At 38.8% G+C, this 12,383-nt stretch overlaps 1 non-coding gene across 1 annotated transcript; it reads left to right on the top strand.

Moving 5' to 3' along the window:
- The first annotated feature begins 5,247 nt into the window (after nt 1–5,247).
- Nucleotides 5,248–5,334, top strand: TRNAR-UCU (transfer RNA arginine (anticodon UCU)). The gene is given in 2 exon segments: nt 5,248–5,284; nt 5,299–5,334. It is a non-coding gene; the product is annotated as a tRNA-Arg (tRNA).
- Nucleotides 5,335–12,383: the final 7,049 nt, after the last annotated feature.

The following is a 12,383-nucleotide window of genomic DNA, read 5'->3' as shown; positions in this document are numbered from 1 at the left end:
TTCTTTATTTAAGATTAAGTCCCTAGGACAATATTTTGCAAAACGAATTACTGAATCAAGTGTTATCAAGCTTAAAATGAACTGAAATGGCTGTATTTGTTAAATGCTATGGTTGCAGGAACAAATAATATCCTGTGAGAATATGAAGAAGGGAATATTATTCCCTTTACCCCGAGGAAAACAGAAGCTGGTGAAATTTAACTACAAATGAGAGTTTTCAGGATAAGGGCTTGAGGAAACATTTCCCTTGTAGTAAAGTGAAAATTTGATGAGATTTACTTGTTTGTGTCCCAGCAACACACTTTGGTTCCCAGAATTGGCAGCTGGAGTCTAAATTTTCTGTCCCTGCCACACTCATTAAAAGGAAGCTGGCTCTACATCCTCCACTCCTGAACCACACAATCTCTAAACCCAGAATCAACTTTATTTGTAATATAGCTAAATGTTGTCTGGTATTTACATGTTTCTATCTGTCCTTTGAGCTTTGTACGCCACGGAATGTCGCTAAGTTTGGCTCTTGGGAAAGCTTGGTCTCCATGAAGGTGCCTTTTCTTCTGCTTCTGTGGCCACGGGCTTCCCTGGGTCGGAGAGCGGCCTCTTTGGAACGCTCTCGCGTCCTTCGCTGAGGAGCAGAGCAGTGAACCTTTTTTGAGCAGGTTGGAGACCGTCTGGGAATTCTCCTTTTCGGTCAGCAAGGGAGCTTGGTCAGCTCCCTGCCGCTCTCAGCCGGCATTACCCTTCAAGTGCGGTTTCCAACAGTCCTTTGGGCCAGGAGAAGGACAACCCAGTTTAACGCCATCAACCGAGTCACTGGTTACTATTTAGCTGTGCAAGTGATCGCAGATGACCCCGATTCTTTCGAGTCCCCTTCGTTCTGGTTCCCTTTCCCACTAGCATTTGCAAATCTGAGGCTGCCTGGAGATGCGGCTTAGCTCCAGCCCACCTTTCAGGGGTTCCCAAGGCTTAGACGCGAACGGACACGTCATCAGAGAAGAATGGCTGGAGAATAAACTCTATGGTCAGGAAACTCGAGTCTCACCATTCTCGACAGGAACTCGACTTGCTAGGGATGAGTTCTTAACTCTTTGAGCGAGAAGCCTTGGATGAGCCAGGAAATTCTTTGTTGCCAAAAGATGCTCCACACAGCAGACATCTGTCACACCCACTATTATCTCACTTTAGCCCGGTGGACAGCGGGACGCCTACCACGAACTTTCATAAGAGTTAAGATACTGTAGAAGCTGGATAGGGTGGGTAACGGACTGAAAATTCTTTGGGGTTGCCGCAGAGGTTCCAACTCTGCTGACTGGTTGTTAAGGGATAACCCAGTTAGAACTTTGGGTAGTTTCGACATCAGAGATGTTAATTTTGAGTGAAGAATTTGTTATTCAGGAGATTTAGGACATTGATCTACTCTGTGACTAATAGCATCAGCCTCTCAATATGCTCCCCATGTTCAGATTGAAGAAGATGGATCACTGATCATGGATAATGTCTGCACAAACACAGGTGGCTATTAAGTCTGTGTATCCCAAGCCTATTGGGAAAAACAAATTTGATTCTCAAAGATGTCCGTTGTCATTCAGTCAATTATCACAGCAGTCTGGAAGCAGCACATCAATTTTCTGAGCCTGCCAAAAAAAAAGAATATCCTGTCCTGTGAACAAGGATGACAGAGTTTAGTACTGGTCAGGGCCCAGTACCTTCCTCAGTGTGGAAGGTACTATCAGTGAGGCAATGGCATAATTTATAGGCCCAGGAATCATAGGAGAGGGAATGATTGGTGGAAAGAAAAGTTTGCTGTCACACAAAGTCTGGGATCTGAGAGAGCTGAGTTTTCAGAAAACCAAAGTAGTTTGCCCAGGATGGACTGCACAATTTAGAAGAAACAGTGGTAGATCATCATAGTTGTGCAGACAAATAAACGCCAGATAACACAGAGTCTTGCATTAAAATCCAAATCGAGCTGTTTGGATTTTACATGATATACATTGGGAAATTCCCCAAAGTATTTTGAGAATGTGGGTACATAATCAAAATAGTCAATGACAGAGAAATGGCCTAGAGGACTTTAAAATAAAAATAGTGTCTAAGTATCAAATAATTTATTCAAAAACATGTTCTCAGGTGGATTTTTTATATTACTGAGATAAGAGGCAATAAGAGGAATGAAAGAAAATTTCATTCTATTGACCACTAGGTTTTGGGCTTGTTACAGATATCTGCCTTACCAAGCTGCTTGAAGTAAGAAAGGAACTACCCTATAGCCTAAGGCATCTTACTTTTTGTTAAGGAATCCTTCAATTGAACACTTTTTTTTTACTGCAGAGATAAAATTAATGACATGTACATTTTTACAGCTTTCCACCAAAAAAAGAGAGCTCCTTTTAGTTGAAAGCTTTAAAATTCTCTAAAAAGAAACATATATAGACTTATCTCAATTAGTTATATTAAGCAGTCTACAGTGTCTTTGGCTATATCTCTGGATTGTCAGATTTGATCTTCCCAACGGACTTGAGATGGTCCGTAGCAGCTTATATGGGATATAAAATAATTGACAGCAGCAATTTGGGGAGGGGTTTCAAAAGAAGGAGAGAGAATTCCTGCCTGGTACATCAGAAATTGAAACACATAGGATATGTATGACAGAACTGGATTTGGCAATTTAGAAATATTTTGGTGGGCAAAAATGGAAAAACAATTTTTCACAAGGTGAAGGAGTTATGGGATGTTTTTCAATGTTCCTGGAATGTAGTGTAAAGACTGAGAAGGATATAGAGTCGGGTGAAATTCAAACCACGGGGAGGCTTGAATGCAAACTCAATAAATGGACGCTTGAAGGCTAATAACTTGCTGAATATGTGCTTTGAGCCACCTGTGCTCTAGCCAATTTGCATGTTTATGCTCTTTTTTATATTTGCAAAACCTTGAGGTGGGAATTATCCCCATTTTATTGATGGAAGAAAGAGGCCCCAAGAAGCAGAATAAACTTGAATAACAAGTAGCTAACAGGAGGTGAGTCTGAATTCAACCCATCTATATCCACTCAGCCAACAACCATCCACGACCACTGCTCTTCTACTTTGCTTTCTAATAATATTTCACACCATCTACTGCAGGACCAAAATATTACAGACAAGTAAAACAAAAAATTTCAGCTACCTACTGATTGTTGTCCATATAGACAATAGACTGTAATAAATGATTTACAATTATTATTTAAAATGTTTGGATTTTCTACAATAAATAATAAAAGTCTTGAAAGCTATTAAGTAGGGAGAGTTACTATGCTACAGTATGCAGAGTGAACAGTGGATGAAAACCACTCACCTTCACCTAGATAGAAAATAGAAAAGAAATCACTTACTCTTCAGAAGTGTTTACCAAGTGGTTACCAAGGCATAGAGGTTGCCTCTAATTCTTACTCTCATGTACCTCATATTCTATGCCATGTGCTATATGTCACATTATATTTCTTTTCTTCTCATCCTTTTCCTTTGGCCAACAGGAAAAATGAAGGAGAGAAAGTACAAGAGGGAAGGAAGAGGAAATCCAGAAGGTGAAGAAAATTGAGAGAAAATTGAGGGAAGACGTTGTGGGGACGATGGGAAGGGAGGAATAAAGGAACAAAGAAGTGTGAAACGATACCCAGTACTTCTGCCTTAGGGGCCAGTTAAAATGCTGAGAGAGAATAGTACAAGGAGCCTTCAGCATTTCTCACGGGCGCCCTCTCCACCTATCTTCATTCTTAAATTAACTTGTGGGAGGAAGAACACTGCAGTCAACTGGCTGAAAAAGTTCTCCACAGCCAGGAACTGACCAGATCTACCTACCACCTTCTCATTCCTTTGGTTTCCTGAAGTCCCGCCCAGAAACTAAAGAAGTGCTGGAAGGAGTGGTCCCTGGAAGAAACCGAGCGCAGGGAAAGCAACTGGGGCAGAGAGGAGGGGCTGGAGAGTGGGAGACGGGTGTGAACCGAAACCGCCTTCAATACCTGGCTCCTAGGCTCTAGGGCAGCAAGAACTTTTTCTCTAAACTCAACCTTCAGCTCTGGTCTGACATTCATCCTTTCTGCTTTGGTTTTTGCAGACCGTCAGTTCAGAACTCGTGTTTTGTTCTGTAAGTTTCAGAATTAATTATTTTCTCTTCTGGGTGCTACGTGGAGATGAGACCAGGGGTCGAAGGCCAGAAGTTCCTTTCCCGCACTCGTTATGAATGACTAGAATGTGAGGGTGGTTAAAGGGTCTTTTGGGTCCCGACTCCGAAGATTCCGGTCTCTGCGTGGAGGAGTGGGCTTGAATCCCACTTCTGTGAGGGTCGTATTCGTTTCTGTCATATTGCCCTAAGTCGTCGTTTAGTAGGAGTCACCTGAGATTTCCTCTCTTCCCTCCACAACTCCCCTCCTGTTGCTCAGATCACAACCGCTCGCCTCTTCCGCGTCTACAACTCTTGGACTCTCTCACACTTGAGTTTCACCTTCAACGACTTCACCTATAATTCATCCCTTTCTGTCTGCAAAGACATCAACCCACTTTATCGACAGTCGCTAAAGGAGCCACTGCGGCTGGACCACACGGTCTCACAGAAAAGTGGCAGCAAAGAAAAAGGCGTCTTTTGCATCTCAGTCCAAAGAGTCACCAAAAGAAAATTCCTGAATTAGAAAACCTGGGATATTTCCAAAGCTACCCGGATGCATTTAAGACCCTTAGCCCTCTGCTTCGAGAAAGAGGTCGACAGTGGGTTTACGTCGCAAGGTCCTCCTTTGTTCCATGAGCCCATTGAAAAACAACATATGGAAGCTATCTTTTTCAAAAAGAACACAGGAACGGACAAGAAGGGCCTCCCTTTCGCGAAAGAGAACTCTAGAATGGAGTCAGAGGAAAGGGAGCGGTGGGACCCGCCTAAGTGTTAAAAATCTCTCCCAACGCCACTTGCTGGAAGTTCCTCAAATTCCATTGTTGGGAAGCCAACGGTCCCCATCGTGGAATTGGAGAGACCAGATGAAGTGAGATGTGGTTTTTGATCCTTGGTCAAACTGTTCCTTGTCTCATGGAAACGAATTGATAAGTCACTGGAAGGCTCAGAGACGCCCCCTTGTTGGGTATGGCGTGTCTCTTACATTATCTTATTTGCTTTTGTGTTTCTTGAGCTTTCGCGGTGATTGGAACAGAATAAACTTCCACGAAATGTATTGATAACCAAATAGTCAGTGATCTTGGGGCTCCAGCCACGCCTCAAGCTTAAACAGGCTCTGTGGCGCAATGGATAGCGCATTGGACTTCTAGCATAGACAAAGAGATTCAAAGGTTGCGGGTTCGAGTCCCGCCAGAGTCGTATATATTTTGACGTCAAGTGGATGGATACCCATGCTAATAACTTCGCTGTTCCTGTAAGAATTGGACGTTTTCTGCACAGGAAGCGATTTCCACGTCACCACACTTCTCACTGCGGTTCATTACTACTTTCTGGTGTTTACGCCTGAGGAGTATCTTCAAAAGCTTTCCCACGTGTGTCTACAGTGGCTCCATGACCAAATAAAGGGAAAGAGAATGGACGTATGTACTACAACTTAAATATTACATGAATACTAGTAACTGTATCTTTGTTATGAAAAACAGTTTCCAACTGGCTGTTCTCCCGGCCTTTGCTTGAGAATTGCCGGCAGGCCTTCCAAACTGTGCCCGCAAGAATTCAGCAGCGTACTCTTGAAAACGCCCCTATTTTCTAGCTGGTGAAGCTCGAGACCCAAGTCTCCCCTTTTGCCTCTACCCTCTAACCCAAAAAGCGCTCATTCGTGGCATGAGGCTTCAGCTCTAAGAACTTAATTAAAATTTAATTTGCTTTTAAATGAATGATGGATGAGGTTGCTTAGAACTAATTTTGATCCAAAACAAGGATCAGTAGGTTATTCTCTCCTCCCCCTGCCCCCACCTTTAACTGAACAAATGGAGATAGAGCCAAAAAAAATAGGTCTGCTTTCCGTACTAGAACGCTCCTTCCTTAATTCCCTCAACTGGTGCCTAGCTTCAAGTATCCTCCCAGAAAATTATGTACTATTCTACAGCATGGGTCTTACTATTGTATTATAAACACCTCATACCTTAAATCCAGAATGCTTAGTATCTAGTAATCTGGCCCACCCCTACCGAAGGCCCCTGAAAGGGTCTTCTGCTTGCCATAAGATTTCTTCTTCTGGGCTACAGACCCACTGCATTTCCAGCAGTGCCTGCACCTGGCATGCTTCCACATGATATGAAGGGAGAATTGGTTAACTTCTGCCTTTGATTGCTGAGCCTGGGTTCATAATCCCCCAATAAAGTTATTTCTTAAACCATGTCATGTGACATGGGGGGTTTTCCCCCTCTTCAACTTGAACAACAATTTGGTAATGGTGTATCCTTTCACTACAATCAGCTGGTGTCACGATTAATCATATATAGAATATTGTGCACTACACATTCCTTGTATTATGATGTAAGTCACACGTCTGGCAGGTTAGGCAATGAAATGGGGTGTGATGGTTTCACAGACTCTGACCCTTATGTATTCCTGTATAAATTTCTTAGTAAATTACTTTTGTCATGTATTAAATTTACACGTGTTGATGATTTCTGAATTCTCTATTCCATTACATGTTTTATTTGTTTAACTCTGCATCAGCAATGCATCCTCTTAATGAAACGAGTTTTCTAATACGTCTTGATACCTAGTATGATAAATACCATTATCTTTTCTTCTTCAAAGTTCTCTTGACTGGTGCACTCACAGGACTCACCTTCTCTATTTCCCTTCCCTCAAATATCACAATCCTGCACTGCCTGTTTCCTAAAGTCTGTTTTCTAATGGCTATTTTATATAATTTTTTCTGGTTTTCTAATTTTTGTATAGACAGAGGGCAACTCCCCTAACTGTTAATCCTTCCTGGGTGGAAGTAGAATTTTCATTTTAAAAAATAATGCATCACAGAGCTCACCAATTATTTTCAACACTCCACAGTATTTCTGCTAGATTTTTAGATTACCTAGTCTGTAAATGGGTTTGTGTAGAGATTCTCTTAATCAGTTGATTAATTTCTTTTCATCTACATATTCTATTCCCTGTATCATTCTTCTTCATAGGAAACCATTCTAATGTATTAAATGTTTACATTTTTATCATATTTTCTTATAGAGTATGTAATATTTTGTTCATATCTTATTTTGTATTACATAAAGTATATTTTATATACCTATCATTTTATTACTGATTTTTTCCATAACCATCATTATTTTATTTATATGTCCTTTAAAAGCTGAGCAATACCTTATGCTGTGCATCTGCCAAATTTTGCCTTTTTATGCTCCCAAGAAGCTGCCCTCTTAGTTCTTGAAACAAGTGACTCTGCCCAAACACCTTCATACACATCCCTTCAGGGACATGTGTGAAATTTTCCCTAGATATATCCCAAGCAACATAATAGTTAGAGAATATGTTATGCATATATGTTGATGGGGTTGATTGGTACCAGATTGGTATCCAGAATGAATGCAGCATTTCCAACAAAATTGAATATCCACAAAAGCCTGACTCTCTGTGGCACTATCAAGCTTAGCAGTGTTAGAGTTGTAAAGTATTGTCACACTGAGTTTGCATCTCTCATATAATCGATGCCTCTGAGCACTTCACGGTTTTTATGGTTGTGAATTTTTCCTGTAAGCTCCTGTAAACTGTTAATCTCTATTTCTTGCTCCCTAATTGTATCTGCTGCTTTTAATTGAAGATTTACAGACAATTCTTGTATATTAACACTTATCAGTCTCAAATAATTTTCTTGTGGTTTAATAAGATCATTTTTTATTTTCAGATCTGATAAGAATACCAAAAGCTATTTTGCTAATGATATACTATTAGCATCAAGATTAAACGTCTTCAAAGTTAAGCACAATACAAGAAATGTGGTGACAGAAACTAAAGCCAAAGCCACTGCCTAGATGCCTGACTGGAAAATCTGCTTTCTTTCTTCTTTATGTCTCTCTCTGTGTGTATCTTCACCACCTTTATTACCCTTTACATGCAAGAACATTCAGCCCTTCATACTTATAAATTAGTACAGAAGGTCCATATAGAAGGTCTCCAGCTCAGAGCTGTTGCAATTCCTGCATCCTCTCTTCTTCCTGGTGGCTCATGATGTGTCAGCTCTCCACATGGCAATATGGGGAGAATCCCTTCCAATGCACATGTGTGAACAAGTGGGGATAATAATCCAGGACAGGGCATCCACAAAGAATCTGATCTGTCACAGTGAGAAAAAAAAATTGCTTGGAGTTTTGCTCAGTTTTGGGGAGTTGGTACTAATAATGCCAAGGTTCCAGGCCATAACTTTATCTTACACCATATCTTGCTTTCTTGCATTCCTTAGGAAACCAAAATTACGAGTAAAAGTGACTGCTTGATAGGAGAAGGGGCCAGTGATCCCTTTCCCAGGAGAAAAGTGTGAGGTAACTGGATGTGAACACAGCTGTGGAAGTGAAGGCCTTGGCTTCTGTTCTAGGATGACAACACAAAGCTTACACTTCTGAAGAAAAAAGAGCAGAATGCTAGGAATCCCTTGGAGAAGAGTGGCACCCTGCAGAATTTAGAGAGAAATCAAGAAGGAGTAAAGGATGGCTCCATGAGGAGTTCAGTCAATATCTCCTCAGTTTGGACAAGGCACAGCTGCCCTGGGCTCTGGGATGGTGGCCTAGTTTCACCACAACACCTCATCACTTAGAAAGCAATTGTCTCTTTTTTCCTTTACACGCTTGAGACATTGGTACCCTGTATTTGCAGATTCCTACTTAAAACTTGACCTTCACTCATCCTTAGAGCATTTTGTCTCTAAATATTTTTACTTCACTGTAATGTAAATTCATTAAAAATGAAATAAGCTAAAATTATGCATTTGAAAGCCAAGAAGTAAGTATGGCTCACTTGGCACCTGGTCACAAAAGAAGGAGACTAAAATTGGCTTCAACAAAGACTTTGATGAAGGAAGGATCATAAGTTTGGACTGTGATAACTAAAAGATTAATAATAATACAGAGGACTAAGAGAATGTAAGATCTGCACAGACTTGAAGAAGGCACCAAAAATGTCTGAACAAGTTTTCGTGACCACTCTTGCTGGGCAAGGAAGGAGTTTCCCTGGGAGAATGGAGAAAGGAGAAAGCTAGTCTGTGAAAACAAGAAATAAAGCTAAGGGAAATGGCTTTGCCTGAAAAGGATTTAATAAAAGAGTTTTAAAATGACTTTGCCCAATTCCTCATCTGGAATATTGTGCTGTTACTGACTAAAAGAAAAAACATCCACAGAGATTACCATAAAGTGGTTATCTTAGGCTATATTTTCTGACCCATCATCGGCAGACCAAGCGGTCAAGACTACAAAAAAAATCCTTTAGTTTCCTGTATAAAGTGAATTGGCCACTTCAGTTTTCTTTTAAAAACAATATAGACAATATTGTACTATAATCATCAAACTTGCTAAGAGACTAATTATTCCAACCAACCACTAAAAAGAAATGATAATTATGTAACATGATAGAGGTGCTAATTGTTGCTACATGACAATCATATTACAATATATAAATGTATCAAATTAAAAAAAATTTGATGAGCATCTACTATATGCCAGTCTTAAGTTACATTTTAGATAAACAGTAATAAGTGAAAAGAAATATGGTCACTACTTACAATCCTGACTTCTCTTTCTGTTATATCATTTTGTGTTCAGAGATAGAATAATACATTTTTTATACAGTTATAGTCAGATGACTAAATGAAGATCCAACTTACAAGAAGCAGGTGGCTTCTTCAAAATTGAATTTCTGGGTGGCTCTGATGGTGTAGTGGTGTGATTGTGTGTGGGGGAATGTAAATATTCAAAGTAGATCCTATCTTCATTAACAGAGAAACTTGTGAGATCAAAAATTAAAAAAATGAATAATCAAACAACAAACAATAAACTAAAAAATTTTATTGTAGATGGAATTTGGTGAAACAAGTCACTTGCTACATTTCTTCCTATATATCATTGATATTGTCTCCAAACTTCTCAGTGTCTTTCTATTGAAATGCATATTTTATAAACAGCGAATGATTGGGTCTTCTCCTTTACCCAATCTGACAATTTCTCTCTTTTAATCAGAATTTTAGTTTTTTTTCTTTTTTTTTTTACAACTAATGTAATAATAGGGTTGGGTTTCAGTGTATCATTTTGCTATTTGTTTTCTATTTGTTACTTTCATTCCTTGTCTCTTTATTCTTCCTTTTCTGTCTTCTTTTGGGTTTAATTCTCTCAATTTCTAGTCATTCTAGCTTCTCTGATATCCAGCTTCCTCAGTCTAGTGACGTTACCTCTTTCTCCTTGAGCTCAATCCACTATCCACTGAATGAACTAGCAAGTGCCCCCAGGGGAGACAGACTTGTATAAATGTAGACATAACCCAGTGTGGTTCCTTCCATTGTGTCAAGTCCCCTCTGTTGTCTTCCAGCCTTTGGTCACTCTCCAGCGGTTTTTAAATGGTTTACATTTTCTTCAGAGTTTATAATTATTATCAGCAGGAGGGCTAGTCCAATACAACTGACTTCATCATTACTGGAAGCTGTGAGTCGTTCTTGTAGATTTTATCAAGTGATTAAAGTGAACATCCATAGAACCACCATAGTGGGCAAGACAGAACATTATTGAACTCTCAAAATATTCTGTGTCTTCTTCCAATAATAACGTTCCCTCCCACAGAAGTAATAACTACCTATTCTGATTACCATGGTAATCACATCCTTATTATCTTTATGATTTTACTAATTTAGCATGCATTTCCAAACATTATAGAATTGTCTTGCCTGTTCTTAACTTTAAATACATTGTCATACAGTATTTATTTGTTTCTGATGCTCTTCTTTTTGGTCAATATTATGGTTATGTGATTTTTTTGCATATTGTTGCTTCATACAGTTCATTTATTTTAATTGTTATATAGTATTTCATTATTTATTTGTTCTATTAATTTATTCTCTCATGTACATGGCAAGGGATGTAGTGGAGGTATATTCGCGAGAATAATTAACACTGGCTGCTGAAATAAACATCTCCAGGATCTCTGTGACTTAGTACAATGTACAATAAAATTTATTTCTTGCTCATGCAAAGACCAGTTCAGATAGTATGGCTCTGTTGGATAACCTGTCTCCATACAGTAACACAAGTATCCAGGCCTCTTCTAATTTCTATATCCTTTATCTCTTAGTGCTTCACTTCTATCCAGAATGATTCAAAAGCTTGGGGAAGTCATACTCTATACAGGAGATGCTTGGCCTGCAAGTTACTTATATCACTTCCATACGTATTCTATTGTCTAGAACTAATAACATACCCAAAAGAGGTTGGGAAATATAGTGGCACATACGGATACTGGTGAGCACTAACAGACTCTGCCATTTGGATCTTCAAGTCTATTAAATAATACCACTCTGTTTTCCAAAGTAGTTGTACCAATTTACATTTTCACTACAATATACGTGAGCTAGCGTTCTAAATTTGTAGCAATAAATTGTTTTGACAGAAATATTTATTTTTCTCATATACAGAGTGTACAATGGTATGTTACAGTGATTTTTAATTCCCATTTTGTTAAGTGTTAATGACTTTAAGCACCTGTCTGCATGTTAATTTTCCATTTGGATTTCATTTTCTTTGAAGTGCTTGTGCAAGCCTTTTGTGTATTTTTCTTTTTGGTGGTTTGCCTTTTATCAGTAATTTTTAATAGTTTAAATAATTATCGTAGTCCTTTGTCAGTTGTATGTGTTGTAGATATCTTCTCTGTCTCTGCAGCAACTTTTTATGATGTCTTTTGATAAAAAGAAAGTTTTATATTTTAGGTAGCTGTCTATATTAACTCTTCTAATAATACTTAGAAATTTTTGTAGCTTTGTTTAAGGAAAATTCCATTGCCAAAGTCAGGAGTTAATTTTCCTACATTCTCTCTAAAATTATATGCCTTTCACATTTTATTTTTAATTTTTCTTTTTGTAAGATGAGCTGTTGAAACGTTTGACATAACAATAGCTGTGTAGTAGCACTTAAGACTCTGGAGATTAAACATTTGAGCATTGTAACATAGATAATTAGTAAAAGAAAGATTTTTATCAGTGTTTGTAGCATATTTTCAAAGTAACAAATCATATGTATCCAAATTAAACCAAGAGAACAGACCTTAACCCACTTTGAAGTGCCCGCAAAATCAATATGGAGATATTAGCTGAATTACCTATTTTTCATTTGTTTATTTTTTGAACTTTTAATAATATTTAGGGTCCCAAAAAAGCCTATCAGGATGTAAGTATAACATCCTTCTCCTGAGACAGT

This window comes from Diceros bicornis, chromosome 14 (genome assembly GCF_020826845.1).
Source record: "Diceros bicornis minor isolate mBicDic1 chromosome 14, mDicBic1.mat.cur, whole genome shotgun sequence".
In the NCBI taxonomy this organism is placed as follows: domain Eukaryota; kingdom Metazoa; phylum Chordata; class Mammalia; order Perissodactyla; family Rhinocerotidae; genus Diceros; species Diceros bicornis.
Note: the sequence above shows the minus strand (reverse complement) of the source record. Positions and strands in the feature narration are given on the sequence as shown.